The 16,516-nt window shown below is 43.4% G+C and overlaps 1 protein-coding gene across 3 annotated transcripts in view; it reads right to left on the bottom strand.

The window, feature by feature from the left end:
- The window catches only part of LOC137533838 (T-cell surface glycoprotein CD4-like), an 85,331-nt gene that overhangs the window by 48,009 nt on the left and 20,806 nt on the right, over positions 1-16,516 (bottom strand). For 2 of the 3 annotated variants that reach the window (XM_068255084.1, XM_068255083.1), the window contains exons 2-3: positions 14,926-15,010; positions 11,551-11,674 (exon numbers count right to left, since the gene is read on the bottom strand). The gene's annotated coding sequence lies outside the window, so the exon portion shown is untranslated. The remainder of the gene's footprint in view (positions 1-11,550; positions 11,675-14,925; positions 15,011-16,516) is intronic. The other variant, XM_068255085.1, reaches the window with a different exon arrangement.

Raw genomic sequence — 16,516 nt, 5'->3', positions numbered from 1 at the left:
AGCTCCTGCTTGGCACTGAGTGCTGCTGATCACATCTAACTGCCCATGTTGGTAGGATTCTACTGTAAGTGTAATGAAGATTACAAGTTCTCAGCACTTAAAACCCAAGGATGAAGGTAGATAATAATAACACAGTGTTTTGTTGTGTATCCCCAATAGTGCTTTTTCTTTGTGAAACGCGTCAATTGGGGCCCTTGAAGTAGCAGGACCAAAATGGCTGTGAGGTCATGTGTGGTTTCTTATTTATCAGCACAAATACAGTGAAATACATGGAATGTTACTGCTGCTGAGGCGTGCTTGCTGTTCCTCTCTACTGACAACACTGAGCATACTGATTTCTACTGTCAGCGTGAGGCACACATTAAGGATGTATTACACAGAACACTGTTATTATCCTACCTCAGGATTGAGCATTGAGTGATGGGGGCTTGTACTCTTCAATACAATTAACAAATCACTTTAACAAAGTCCTTTATTCCCTGAGCACCGCTGTTAACTGACAACGCAGAGGCATACATTGTACAGGATTCATCGGACACAAGAGTGACAAATGATGGGGGTCATTTGTCACTCTTGTGTCCTAAGGGCTCATTTGGGAGGAGACCCTCTGTGTACACAGGTGAGGAAACCCTCCCTGTGTACAGGGGATCAGACCCTCTGTGTGTACAGGTAAGGAGACCCTCTCTGTGTACAGGGGAGGAAACCCTCTCTGTGTACAGAGGATGAGACCCTCTTTGTGTATAGGTGAGGAAACCCTCTGTGTGTACAGGTAAGGAGACCCTCTCTGTGTACAGGGGAGGAAACCCTCTCTGTGTACAGAGGATGAGACCCTCTCTGTGTACAGGGGAGGAGACTCTCTCTGTGTACAGGTAAGGAGACCCCCTGTAAACCCTCTATGTCTACAGGGGAGTAGACCCTATGATTGTTCAGATGAGGAGACCCTCTGTGCAGGGGCGTAGCAATAGGGGTTGCAGAGGTTGTGACCGCATCGAGGCCCTTGGGCTTCTTGGTATTTCGAGGCCCTTGGGCTAGTTGCTATTGGCAGGATTTGGTGCACCATATCAATTGTTATGTATTGAGTGCTTGGGGGGCCCAAATTGCATCGGGGCCCACAGCTCTTTAGCTACGCCACTGCCTCTGTGTGTACAGGGAAGGAGACCCTCTATGTGTACAGGGGAGGAGACCCTCTGTGTACAGATGAGGAAACACTCTGGGTGTACATGGAAGAAGACCTTCTGTGTGTACAAGGGAGGGGACCCTCTCTGTGTGTACAGGGAAGAAGACCCCCTGTGTGTATAGGGGAGGAGACCCTCTCTGTGTTCTGGAAAGTGGTCCTTTAGGCAGTGGCGTAGCTAAGGAGCTGTGGGCCCCGATGCAAGTTTTACAATGGGGCCCCCCAAGCACTCTATACATAACAATTGGTACGGTGCACCAAAACCTGCCAAGGACAACCACAGCAAGAAGGGGATGGGGAGCAGTCTGTTAATGATAACCACTATTCAAAGTATCTATAGAAGGGATTATCATGAGCACAGGACCAATAGAGAGCTAATACTGCAGTTGAGGGAGGGCCTTTCGGGGCCCCTCTGGTCCGAGGGCCCCGATGCGGTCGCTAACTCTGCACCCCTTATTGCTACACCCCTGCCTTTAGGTGCATTGAGCAGATCTCCTCTCAGTAGATGGGAGGGCGCCCCTCTCTGGTTGCAGGAAATTGTCCCTCTCTGTTTACAAGGAAGAGTTCCTCTGTTTTGCAGAGAATTTCCTCTGAAATGACGTATATGAAGCTGACACATTCATTATGTACCATATTAGACACAGTTTCCCCAATTAGAATGATTCTTGCTACTTTTGCATTTTCCATTCTCTGAGTAGAATATCAAAGAAGCGAATCAGTTTCAGTCACGGGTCAGCTGTCAGTTGAGGGAATTTCCTCTGCCGATTGTTCCATCAAAATAGACTTCTCATCAGGCTGTACATTGGGGTTAAGGTTGGGCATCAGGTGGGTGAGCAGTAATAAGGGGTAGAGACCAGTTAAGGTTAAGTTAGTGCCACTAAGTGACTGAGGTGTGCTTGTGTGTGTGTTTGCGTGCGTGCGTGTGTGTGTGTGCGTGTGTGTGTGTGTGGGGGGGGGGGGTTAATTAACATCTAAGAGGTACTGTAGTGAAAATAATGCAATAATTAAAATTGTTTAGTTACTAAATTAATTTATGAAATTTTTAGTCAGTGTGAACTGTGGTAGATCTCAAGTCACGGCTCCCACCCACTCTCAAACTCTGCTAATCAGTAATGGGGAAGTACTCAGCAAGCATCAGGCCACGGGGTGTCACAGCAAGAAGAGCCTGTAGGGGGCTCTGCCAACACACCTAAATTACCCTGAATTGGGATAAATAAAAAATGAATAAAGCTTAGCCCATGCGGGACTAGATTACCTTCCCCTGAGTTTCCAGATGCTGCTTGTTGTCCACAGGGTGTCTCTCGTTCCTCGTCCCTGGTCCTCTAAGTATCTGACGGGATCTTTCAGTCAAATATTTTCCAGAAGTTCTCCCAAGTGGCAGCGCACAATTCAGGGCTGTGCAGGCGTGAGTTCTGAACCACGCCTGCACAGTGACAGTATGTGCTGTACACAAACGCTTTCTTAAACTGCACATGTGCAGTTTGAATCTTGCGCATGCGCAGTTCAGAGTTCCTCTGCGCCGCTCGCTTGGAGGAACTTCCAGAAGGCTTGAGCGGTAGGAGGACAGGGTATGGGGAATGGGTGGGACCCATGCTCTTTAATTACTGTATATTAAGGCATATACTGTGGAGGAAATAATTATTTGACCCCTCACTGATTTTGTAAGTTTGTCCAATGACAAAGAAATGAAAAGTTTAACAGTGGCAGACAGCACATCAAAAGGAAAATCCAAAAAATAACCTTAAATAAAAGATAGCAACTGATTTGCATTTCATTGAGTGAAATAAGTTTTTGAACCCTCTAACAATAAAAGACTTAATACTTAGTGGAAAAACCCTTGTTTGCAAGCACAGAGGTCAAACGTTTCTTGTAATTGATGACCAAGTTTGCACACATTTTAGGAGGAATGTTGGTCCACTCCTCTTTGCAGATCATCTCTAAATCCCTAAGGTTTCGAGGCTGTCTCTGTGCAACTCTGAGCTTGAGCTCCCTCCATAGGTTTTCTATTGAATTAAGGTCCGGAGACTGACTAGGCCACTCCATGACCTTAATGTGCTTCTTCTTGAGCCACTCCTTTGTTGCCTTTGCTGTATGTTTTGGGTCATTGTCGTGCTGGAACACCCATCCACGACCCATTTTCAGTTTCCTGGCAGAGGGAAGGAGGTTGTCGTTCAGGATTTCACGATACATGGCTCCGTCCATTTTCCCGTTAATGCGATTAAGTTGTCCTGTGCCCTTAGCAGAAAAACCCCCAAAGCAAAATGTTTCCACCCCCATGCTTGACGGTGGGGACGGTGTTTTGGGGGTCATAGGCAGCACTTTTCTTCCTCCAAACACAGCGAGTTGAGTTAATGCCAAAGAGCTCTATTTTGGTCTCATCAGACCACAGCACCTTCTCCCAGTCACTCACAGAATCATTCAGGTGTTCATTGGCAAACTTCAGACGGGCCTGCACATGTGCCTTCTTGAGCAGGGGGACCTTGCGAGCCCTGCAGGATGTTAATCCATTGCGGTGTAATGTGTTTCCAATGGTTTTCTTGGTGACTGTGGTCCCTGCTAATTTGAGGTCATTCACTAACTCCTCCCGTGTAGTTCTAGGATGCTTTTTCACCTTTCTCAGAACCATTGACACCCCACGAGGTGAGATCTTGCGTGGAGCCCCAGAGCGAGGTTGATTGATGGTCATTTTGTGCTCCTTCCATTTTCGAACAATCGCACCAACAGTTGTCACCTTCTCTCCCAGCTTCTTGCTAATGGTTTTGTAGCCCATTCCAGCCTTGTGCAGGTCTACAATTTTGTCTCTGACATCCTTGGACAGCTCTTTGGTCTTTCCCATGTTGGAGAGTTTGTAGTCTGCTTGATTGATTGATTCTGTGGACAGGTGTCTTTTATACAGGTGACTAGTTAATACAGGTGTCCTTAACCTTTTCGGGACCGCGTGCATTAGATTCTACACCGCACTTGTGGCTGTTCTAGCCTGATGCGGCGTAGAGCCTACGCCGGCCCGCAATTTCCGCTCCTGACGCGATCGTGCGCAACCGGAGGGGGAGATTAAGCTGCCATATGACAGCCGACATCTCCCCCGAGTGATCAGCAGCCATCGCGTATAGCAGGATCAAGATAGATGAATGTAACACAGACAAATATACAATAAGTATGTTTTCCTAGCGTATTACAATTACAGCTATCAATGAAACTATTTGTAACGTCTGACTAACATATGTATATATCGGCAATGAACCGATATATGACATAAGCAGGAACACTGACTAGGACTGGAGTAATACAGGGAACAGGACTCAGAAGGATTCGCTATCTCTTCGCAGAGATAAACGCAATCCACAAACGGTAACAGAACAGGATACAGAAGGATTCGTTATCTCTTTGCAGAGATGAACGCAATCCACAAACGGTAACAGAACAGGATTCAGAAGGATTCGTTATCTCTTCGCAGAGATGAACGCAATCCACAAACAGAACCAGGAGCAGGGAAACTAACTCAGCACGGGTGATCACGATACGCGCAACCTACCAAAACGTGCTGGAAAGCTGACTAACTGCACACAGTTACACTTTAAGCTGCGCACGCTCTTTTAAAGTTACATGCAATGATATGCAGCGCGACTGCGCTACTTACATTAATTAAAATAGTAGTGGCCGCACTAGTAAAGTATCGTGGTCGCACTATATACCATCGCGCAGCACTTCAAAGGAGCGCACGCAGCTTTAAGGAATGTATGTAGCTTAAGAGCGCATGTTACGCTCACAGTAGTGTTCAGTCACTGGTTTAACCTGCTCTGCTTAGTGCGTTAAAGTATAATGAATTAAGTCCAATGACAGGGCATGCACTTTGTACACAATTAGACTAGGGCACACATTTTTGTGCACAATTAGACTAGAGCATAGTTACATAAAGGCAAGAATTTTTAGCACAACTACAGTAATTAATTCTGCTCAGAATAACACTAGGGTATTCATCTTGCGCTCAACTACACTAAGGGCTTGATTCACAAAGCAAAGATAACTGTTATCACGCTGTGAAAAGTGCTTCGCGCAAAATTGTGCGTGAAACCGGTTATCGGGCGCAAAATTTGCGTTCGCACGATAATGTGAATTTTCACGCGTTAACGGTTGTGTGATAAATTTATTTTATTGAACAAATGTTAACACGTGAAAATTTGCGTTATCACGCGAATGTGAATCTTTGCGCGTGATAACCGTTTTTTGCGCAAAAACGTGCAAGCACTTTTTCACAGCCGTGATAAGTTATCACGGCTTTTGAATCACGCCCTAAGACACGAATTCTGTGCACAGTTACACCAGGGCATGTATTTTGCACACACACTAAGGCATGAATTCTGCGCACAGTTACACTAGGGCCTGCATTTTGCAAACACACTAAGGCATGAATTCTGTGCACAGTTACACTAGGGCATGCATTTAGCACTTACACTAAGACATGAATTCTGCGCACAGTTACACTAGGGCTAGGGCATGCATTTTGCACACACACTAAGACATGAATTCTGCGTACAGTTACAGTAGGGCATGCATTTTGCACACGCCCTAAGACACGAATTCTGCGCACAGTTACACTAGGGCTTGCATTTTGCACACACACTAAGGCATGAATTCTGTGCACAGTTACACTAGGGCATGCATTTTGCACACACACTAAGGCATGAATTCTGCGTACTGTTACACTAGGGCATGCATTTTTGCACACACACTAAGACATGAATTCTGTGCACAGTTACACTAGGGCATGCATTTTGCACATAATTTTACTAGGGCATGAATTTGGCACACAGTTACACTAGGGCAGCCTTTCTCAACCTTTTTACCCTGGAGGAATCCTACAAATAACTTTTGGATCTCAAGGAACCCCTGCAAACAATTTTCTGATCTCGAGGTACCCCTGCATTTATTTTGCAGGAGGCATGATCTCTAAAAGTAGTTGAGGCTGTTTATTTCACTACCCCCAATTACACTCCCCTCATTATACTGTCTCCTTATTCTAATGCTATTTATTAATGTGCTAATTGTTATTCTGTCCCCAATATTAGAGCTTCTTTTTACAGTACCCCCTATTATAATGGGCTCTATGATACTGTCTTCATGATGGGGCAAAAACGCCAAGGAACCTCTGCAGAGTACTCAGGCAATCCTGGTTGAGAAAGCCTGCACTAGGGCATGCATTCTGCACACAATTACACTAGGGCATGCATTCTGCACACAATTACATTAGGGCTGGTATTCTGCGAACAATTACACTAGGGCTGGCATTCTGCACACAATTACACTAGGGCTGGCATTCTGCGCACAATTACACTAGGGCATGCATTCTGCACACAATTACACTAGGGCTGGCATTCTGCGCACAATTACACTAGGGCATGCATTCTGCACACAATTACACTAGGGCTGGCATTCTGCGCACAATTACACTAGGGCATGCATTCTGCACACAATTACACTAGGGCTGGCATTCTGCACACAATTACACTAGGGCTGGCATTCTGCGCATAATTACACTAGGGCTGGTATTCTGCGCACAATTACACTAGGGCTGGCATTCTGCGCACAATTACACTAGGGCTGGCATTCTGCGCACAATTACACTAGGGCATGCATTCTGCGCACAATTACACTAGGGCTGGCATTCTGCACACAATTACACTAGGGCTGGCATTCTGCACAAAATTACACTAGGGCATGCATTCTGCACACAATTACACTAGGGCTGGCATTCTGCGCACAATTACACTAGGGCTGGCATTCTGCGCACAATTACACTAGGGCATGCATTCTGCACACAATTACACTAGGGCTGGCATTCTGCACACAATTACACTAGGGCATGCATTCTGCACACAATTACATTAGGGCTGGTATTCTGCGCACAATTACACTAGGGCTGGCATCCTGCACACAATTACACTAGGGCATGCATTCTGCACACAATTACACTAGGGCTGGCATTCTGCGCACAATTACACTAGGGCTGGCATTCTGCACACAATTACACTAGGGCATGCATTCTGCACACAATTACACTAGGGCTGGCATTCTGCACACAATTACACTAGGGCATGCATTCTGCACACAATTACATTAGGGCTGGTATTCTGCGCACAATTACACTAGGGCTGGCATTCTGCACACAATTACACTAGGGCTGGCATTCTGCGCACAATTACACTAGGGCTGGCATTCTGCGCACAATTACACTAGGGCTGGCATTCTGCACACAATTACACTAGGGCTGGCATTCTGCACACAATTACACTAGGGCTGGCATTCTGCACACAATTACACTAGGGCTGGCATTCTGCGCACAATTACACTAGGGCTGGCATTCTGCGCACAATTACACTAGGGCATGCATTCTGCACACAATTACACTAGGGCTGGCATTCTGCACACAATTACACTAGGGCTGGCATTCTGCACAAAATTACACTAGGGCATGCATTCTGCACACAATTACACTAGGGCTGGCATTCTGCGCACAATTACACTAGGGCTGGCATTCTGCGCACAATTACACTAGGGCATGCATTCTGCACACAATTACACTAGGGCTGGCATTCTGCACACAATTACACTAGGGCATGCATTCTGCACACAATTACATTAGGGCTGGTATTCTGCGCACAATTACACTAGGGCTGGCATCCTGCACACAATTACACTAGGGCATGCATTCTGCACACAATTACACTAGGGCTGGCATTCTGCGCACAATTACACTAGGGCTGGCATTCTGCACACAATTACACTAGGGCATGCATTCTGCACACAATTACACTAGGGCTGGCATTCTGCACACAATTACACTAGGGCATGCATTCTGCACACAATTACATTAGGGCTGGTATTCTGCGCACAATTACACTAGGGCTGGCATTCTGCACACAATTACACTAGGGCTGGCATTCTGCGCACAATTACACTAGGGCTGGCATTCTGCGCACAATTACACTAGGGCTGGCATTCTGCGCACAATTACACTAGGGCTGGTATTCTGCGCACAATTACACTAGGGCTGGCATTCTGCGCACAATTACACTAGGGCATGCATTCTGCGCACAATTACACTACTGCTGGCATTCTGCACACAATTACACTAGGGCTGGCATTCTGCACACAATTACACTAGGGCTGGCATTCTGCACACAATTACACTAGGGCGGGCATTCTGCGCACAATTACACTAGGGCGGGCATTCTGCGCACAATTACACTAGGGCGGGTATTCTGCGCACAATTACACTAGGGCTGGCAATGTGCGCACAATTACACTAGGGCATGCATTCAGCGCACAATTACACTAGGGCATGCATTCTGCACACAATTACACTAGGCCTGGCATTCTGCACACAATTACACTAGGGCTGGCATTCTGCACACAATTACACTAGGGCTGGCATTCTGCACACAATTACACTAGGGCTGGCATTCTGCGCACAATTACACTAGGGCGGGCATTCTGCGCACAATTACACTAGGGCGGGCATTCTGCGCACAATTACACTAGGGCGGGTATTCTGCGCACAATTACACTAGGGCTGGCATTCTGCGCACAATTACACTAGGGCTGGCATTCTGCGCACAATTACACTAGGGCATGCTATGATTAAGGGCGTGTAACGCCCGAAACATGTCAGCATGTGGTGATGGATTTTAGCCTGTCATGTGTTTGATTCAATAAAGGTATTTCGACTCTACCTACATCGTGCGGAACTCACTTCCTACAAATCGGCATGCATTCTGCACACAATTACACTAGGGCATGCATTCTGCACACAATTACACTAGGCCTGGCATTCTGCACACAATTACACTAGGGCTAGTATTCTGCACACAATTACACTAGGGCTGGCATTCTGCACACAATTACACTAGGGCTGGCATTCTGCACACAATTACACTAGGGCTGACATTCTGCACACAATTACACTAGGGCTGGCATTCTGCACACAATTACACTAGGGCTGGCATTCTGCACACAATTACACTAGGGCTGGCATTCTGCACACAATTACACTAGGGCTGGCATTCTGCACACAATTACACTAGGGCTGGCATTCTGCACACAATTACACTAGGGCATGCATTCTGCACACAATTACACTAGGGCTGGCATTCTGCACACAATTACACTAGGGCATGCATTCTGCACACAATTACACTAGGGCTGGCATTCTGCGCACAATTACACTAGGGCTGGCATTCTGCACACAATTACACTAGGGCATGCATTCTGCACACAATTACACTAGGGTAAGAATTCTTTGCACAATTAAAAATAGAGCACAATAACACCAGGGCACGAATTCTGCACACAGGTATGCTGAGGCGTGATTGCTTTGCGCATTATGTTACATAAAGCTATTTTGGAAAAACAGCATTAACAAACTTCAATGTGTGGATGAATTGGTGTGTGTTGTGCTGATCACTATGGCACAGTTCTTGTGTAATCTCTCCACTTACTATTACTACTAATAGCAATAATAATGTACGATAATAACCATGTATTACTGCTATTCTAGTACAGCTTCAATTCAGGTGGGTATTAGGGTTGGAATGATAATGACCCATATGCAATATTTTTTTTTCTCCTGAGTTTTCTCCTAGGTGGTATTTTCGCAACCTGCCAATGTAATACTTTTGAAACCACCAGCAGGCAAAAATATACACAAAATAAATTTGATAGTACTTTTTCACCTGCTTTTTGGTACTTTTTAAATAGCGGAGTGCTGAAAAGTTGTTTTAAACAGAGGATGAAAAATGGGGCCATATGCAATTGCCTTTTCCACCTGAGTTTTCTCCTTGGAGATAATTTTTCATCTTCAATTTAAAATAACTTTCCAGAACTTTTCAACTTAAAAAGTACCACAAAGTAGGTGAGAAAGTACTATTAAAATTATTTTGAGTATTTTCTTGCTTGCAGGTGGCTTAAAAGAAATGTTATTGGCACGTTTAAAATTATCACCTAGGAGAAAGCTCAGATGAAAAAGTGAATTGCATATGGGTCCCAGAGTCGTGTTTTCATGTTACACGTCATCATCTAAATCTGCATCAGTGTATCCAAACATCTGTTACTTACCCCACCTGTGTCAAAGTCTGTACTTTTGTACTGAAATGTAACTTACACCCCTAGTGCACTGTACAATGTGTAGGATATATATATATATATATATATATATATATATATTAACAAATCTTTACAGAAAATAGATGACAATAATAATATTAATAATACTGCATAGCACTTGTTAATATATCTCTAGTCTATCTATAAAGCCCTGACATGGCGGGACAGTTTGGACAACTGATACGGATTTATCTTTTGATGTAAGGGTAATGTTTTTGCTACACGTTTTATCTGTGTAGAGATCATATTATTATTAAAGCCATGCTTAAGTATCAATAAATATTCTTAATTTCGGAGTCTTTGACAGGGAATAAATATTACCCCATCATACCGGTGGTGTCCCTACTTATGCTTAGTTTGCTGCCTTTCTTAACCTTTAGCTATGAAAACCCTTTTCTATGTAAACCTTTAAAAGTTTTTCCTTTTTAGCATGACAAAAAAGTGTTTTTTGCATTTCCATATCACACTCTTACTACTACTACTACTACTACTACTACTACTAAACAAAACTGTAATAATAATAAAATACCACATTAGCATTGCAGGGCATATTTTGGCTGAAAAGCTGGAAGTTGTTTCAGTTTTTGTACCAAATATCCCCAGGAAATTTCACCATCGCTCAGTGAGGACCTGTCATGGCATAGCATGCCAAGCGCATCATTGCTGTGCACAGTTAGCAAAGTGCTTTTGACTCGTTAAGGTTATAGTGTTGCACAAACAGTGATGAAAAGGTGATAGAAATGGTGAATAACGATGGGCAGCAAAGGTGTATAGTGGATAGCACTCTCCCCTTGTAGCACTGGGTCCCTGGTTTGAGTCCCAGCCAGGGCAGTAATCTGCATGGAGTTTGTATGTTCTCCCTGTGTCTGCGTGTTTCCTCCGGGCACTCCAGGTTTCTCCCACATCCCAAAAACATACAGATAAGTGAATTGGCTTTCCCCCTAAAAATTGGCTATAGGCTATGATAGACACATAACTATGGTAGGGATAATATTGTAAACCCATCTGAGGGACAATTAGTGACAAGATAATATACTCTGTGCAGCGCTGAGGAAGATGTCGGTGCTGTATAAATACTAAATAATAATAATGATGGCCGTGATAATTTAATTTTCATCTCCTCTGTTTAAATATATGACATGACAATATTTACTGTTGCAGAAATGTCAGATTCTTATACATTAGAGTAGATAGTACTAGTCTAGTCAGTTACATACCAGTCTTAGAATGTCTTGTGTTCCTCGCAGAAGACAAGATCTCAGCTCTGCTCTCGCTTGTCCGATTCTCGCCCTCCTGTGCTCTCCTCGTCCTGGCGCCTCTTATACCTCTTTGTAGACACACCTGTTGGGGACAGAGAGGTTACACCTTCCAGAAATGTCATTGGTGTTCCATGTTCAGAGCCCCACCCCACTCGTTCCCTCACTGGTTAATGTCCTTCCTGTAGAGATGCCACTGCTTCTCTGATGTACCTTGTCACATCATTCCTAGTTATTTAAGCTACCAAAAAACATACAAGTCCATCAAGTTCAGCCTAATTTAATTATCTTTTTAGAAGGAGACAATATAAGGCAACTGCCCATTTATCTTCATATTGAGCACACACTTACTAAAATACTTAATTGGTCACTTAGCTAAATTTCTGGATTTAAAAAACTACAGTTGAAGTTGAGGCTCCTACAAAACAAAGAACTTGACCCACATTTAAAGAGACACTGAAGCGGAAAAAAATTATGATATTAGGATTTGTATGTGTAGTACAGCTAAGAAATAAAACATTAAGATCAGACACATCAGTCTAATTGTTTTTAGTACAGGAAGAGTTAAGAAACTCCAATTGTTATCTCTATGCAAAAAAGCCATTAAGCTCTACGACTTTCAAAGTCGTGGAGAGGGCTGTTATCTGACTTTTATTATCTCAACTGTTTTCTTTTCCTCTGGCAGAGGAGAGGTCATTAGTTCACAGACTGCTCTGAAACAATCATTTTGAATGCGGAGTGTTGTGTAATCTGCACATATTAGAGAATGATGCAATGTTAGAAAAAACACTATATACCTGAAAATAAAAATATGAGAATATTTTCTTTGCTGCTAATCTTCTAGTAATTATTCATAGTACACAACCAATTCATTATATCATATTTTTTTTTTCGCTTCAGTGTCTCTTTAACTTTCCCTAAACTAGTGGCTGAGAATTCTGAAGTTCTGTCTCATTCGTAGTTAAGCTCCTTCTTGTGCTGATGACCAGTTGCTTTATGTAATTTGCTGATGTGTACGAAGGTGAATTTAAAATATAAATTTACATTGTGATCTGTAAGATCTGGTTTTGCCGCTATGCTATGTACCCACACTGGATTTTTGTTGGACAGAATTTTTTCTCACATGTATACCATAATTACACTAATGAGCTTTTTCATAGTGATCCATCATGTTGGATCACTAATGACCAACATCCATTGTTCTTCTACTGTGGTTCCTGTGGTGGCAAACCTATTCTTCATACTCCTCCAATAATCTCCATAGAACAGAACAGGCCTCCAAGCAAAGCGTCAATACAAAGGTTGCCCCTTAATGTTCCCAAAAGAATCTTTCTGAGTCACAGTTATTGAAAGTCTGTACAGGTAATCCCAATTTATGAGCCCCCAATATGAATGGCCTGCAAATGTGAAATTTGATTCTGTGGGAACAAGTGATTTTTTTTTATTTCAAAAAGACCTTTTAGTTTTTGAGACAATTGAAAGAGGAACATCTTAAAATTTAAAACACATACAAATAAGAAGTACTTTTTTTCCTGAGTAAAATGAGCCATAAATGACTTCTCTCCTATGTTGCTGGCATTTAAAGTAAGTATTAGAAATCTGGCATTACCGACAGGTTTTGGGCTAGTCCATCTCTCCATAGGGGATTCTCAACATGGCCTTTATTCTTTATAAATACACTCCCGAAAAAGATTTATACAAAGATGCTGGCCAGCCTCTCTGCTCACCATACATTTTTTTTGGCAGTTGGACGGAGCAATTGCCTTTCCCTAAGAGCATTTTGAAAATAAAGAAATCCCTGTGAACCCCCCATGAGGAGATAGGCTAGTCCAAAACCTGCCGGTTCTGTCAGATTTCTACTACCTACTGTAAGTGACAGCAACTTGGGGGAGAAAAGTAATTTTGGCTCATTTCACTCTGAAAGAAATGTACTTCTTATTTGTATATGTTTACATATATTTTACATTTTAAGATTTTCGCGACAGAGGCCCTTTAAAGAAAAAATATTTTTTAACTGGTAAATGACATTTTGCTGCCATACACTCAGGGCAAAGGAGGACAGAGGTGACACAGTGGGGGGACAAGGGGGGACACTAAAGGCACGGGGGAACAGAGGTGACACAGAGGAGCACACTGGAGGCACAGGGGGCATAGAGAAAGTACAGGAGACAGAGATGGCACAGTGTTTAGACTTATGGACAGATTCAGGTTAAGAATGAACCTACATTCCCTATCTCGTTGTGTTGGTTATTCGAGTACTACCTGTACTTAGCTTAACAGTGGAAATGTCAGCAGATGACACCCAAGTTCAGTAGACATCCACAAAAGGAAAGGTCTATCAGTTCTCTGACAACCAGTTGTGATCCTATCGAGATGAGACAACTGTTTTAGGGGAGTTTATTAGTGTACAGAAGCTTAATCATGATATGAGCATATATGGGGTAAGCTTCTCACCAATGTGTGCATAGCGAGGACGGTGAGATTCCTGACCAAACAGCACTGACCTCATGATGCCTTTATCCACTTACAGAACAGAACATCTCAGGGGCTTCTATTAACCAAATACATGATAAAAAGATCCATCATCGATAACAAACACTAGGCATACTGGGCCTAATTTATTTGTTTGTTACATATTGGCCCTTATAATAACTTTTCAGCACTCTACAATTTTAAAAGCTCCAAAAAGAAGGTGAAAAAGTACTGTCAAAATTATCCTGAGTATTTTCTTGCTTGCCGGTTGCTTAAAATGCATTTTATTGAGAGGGTGTGAAAATATCACTCAGAAGAAAACGTAGAAGTTCACTATTTCTTCTTACCGTGATTTTCTCCTAAGCGATATTTTGACATAATTTTGACAGTACTTGTCACCTTCTTTTTGGTAGTAAATCCTCCTTCTCCCCTGCAGTACAGGTGAATATACAAGCTGGATAATAAGGCCTCCTCCCAAGACAGGTAAAAACGGCACAGGAAATTTGGGTGCACCGTGTGCTGCTATAGGCCGTAATGTGAAGTATGGCAATAGCGGCACTCAGACAGTCATTTGGGCTCCGTCAAAAGACAGTGCCCAAATTATTATAAAAATACCGTAATTTCGTCTTACCCCTAAGTCAACGGCGGCCTGGAGGGGGAATAGTAATTAATGCCGTCGGGACTTTTGCAGGAGCAGGTTGAGCCGTTTTTCGGCTTTGCCCTGCACCCATATTTCTCAGGTGCCTTAATTACCTACATGCCCTCCTCCTCCCTTGCATTACAAAAACAGAAAACCGAGAGCCCAATATGGTGTAGTATGTATTGGAACAGGGAGGAAAAATGAATCGTAAGTATTATACTTACAAACCTGGGTTACCCCTGAGGCAACCACTGTATAAGCAGGTGGGAAGATTAGGCCTGTCCCCACTCAGGACTAAGATGTCACTCTCTGTGGATAAAGGAAAAGAGGCGTACGTTAAAAAAGGGCGTCGGGAAAAAAGGGCGCAGGGTTTTAAACGATAAGCATGAATAACGTTTAACAAAAATTGTGCTATATTTCGTTTAAAAATAATGTTTTATAAAGTTATAAATCATTAAATAATGTGTATGAAATCGGCAATTGTAAAAACGTTAATCTTCGGTGTTTAAAAAGTGAAATGTATAATAACGTTTTATAAAAGATTAATAAGAATTTTACTAAAGCTATACCTAACCCTACTCTCATACAGAACCCTCCCTGTACCTACCCCTAACCCCTAGACCCCCCTGGTGGTGCCTAAACCTAAGAACCCCCTGGTGGTGCCTAACCCTAAGACCCCCCAGGTGGTGCCTAACCCTAAGACCCCCCAGGTGGTGCCTAACCCTAAGACCCCCCAGGTGGTGCCTAACCCTAGGACCCCCCCTGGTGGTGCCTAACCCTAAGACCCCCCCCTGGTGGTGCCTAACCATAAGACCCCCCTGGTGGTGCCTAACCCTAAGACCCCCCTGGTGGTGCCTAAACCTAAGACCCCCCTGTGATAAGCATTAATAACATTCGAAAAAAAATATTGTGCTGTTTTTCGTTTAAAAATAATGTTTTAAAAAAGAGTGTAATGTTTTTAGTTTAAAAATAATGTTTAAAAAATTATAAATCATTAAATAATGTGTAATCATGAGAAGCAGTTATAAAACAGTAAAAGTCTCCGGGCGCCGCTTGTAAAACGTTATTTTTCTCCGGCGCCCTTTTGTCCTGTTGGGCGCCCATTAAACGATATTTATTATGAGTGTGAATGGCGGCGCCCTTTTTGTCCACTTGCCTCAGGCGCCCGAATTTACTGTTTCCGGAAAAGAGGGTGTATCACCCTTCCACCAAGGGTGGACAACTTGATATAAGGATGTACAGAGGCGCCAAAAGGATAAAATATGCTAAAAAGTTTAAAACGTTCAGGTGGCGGTGGTGGACCGGCCACACCAAAAACAGACACGATGCTGTTGCTTGAGGAAGAGATAATTTATTCACATACTCCTAGATAAAACTGCAACGCGTTTCACGGGCACAATCCCGCTTCATCAGGCAATAAACAACCGGAGTATCACACAGCTCTGGGTCCAGTCGCAGCTTGGCACCTCTCCTCCATTGCATTGTGCTGCTTTGTGGTGGGTTTCAGGAGGACGACCTTAAGCGGACGCTTCCATTCCTACTGGCTGTTTCTCAAAATACACTTAATTTTTTCTTTTGACAATTTAACTGGAATAAATTGTGTTTTATCAGCTTCATCTGCCCACACAGTGAAACAGTGACTTTGTGTCAGGGTTGGTGGCGGGGGGACCCATATGTGTCACTGTGAGAATCCCCCTATACAGCAGTGTCTGGTACAGATGAACGTTGCTGACACACCACCTGCAGCTGTGAAAAGTAGCACAAGATGTGAGGCTCTCTGCAGAATGAACCCGACTCCTCTTTGAGGTTTCGTCA

The sequence above is a fragment of the Hyperolius riggenbachi genome, chromosome 10 (genome assembly GCF_040937935.1).
Source record: "Hyperolius riggenbachi isolate aHypRig1 chromosome 10, aHypRig1.pri, whole genome shotgun sequence".
In the NCBI taxonomy this organism is placed as follows: Eukaryota; Metazoa; Chordata; class Amphibia; order Anura; family Hyperoliidae; genus Hyperolius; species Hyperolius riggenbachi.
This window is presented reverse-complemented; position numbering and strand designations above follow the sequence as displayed.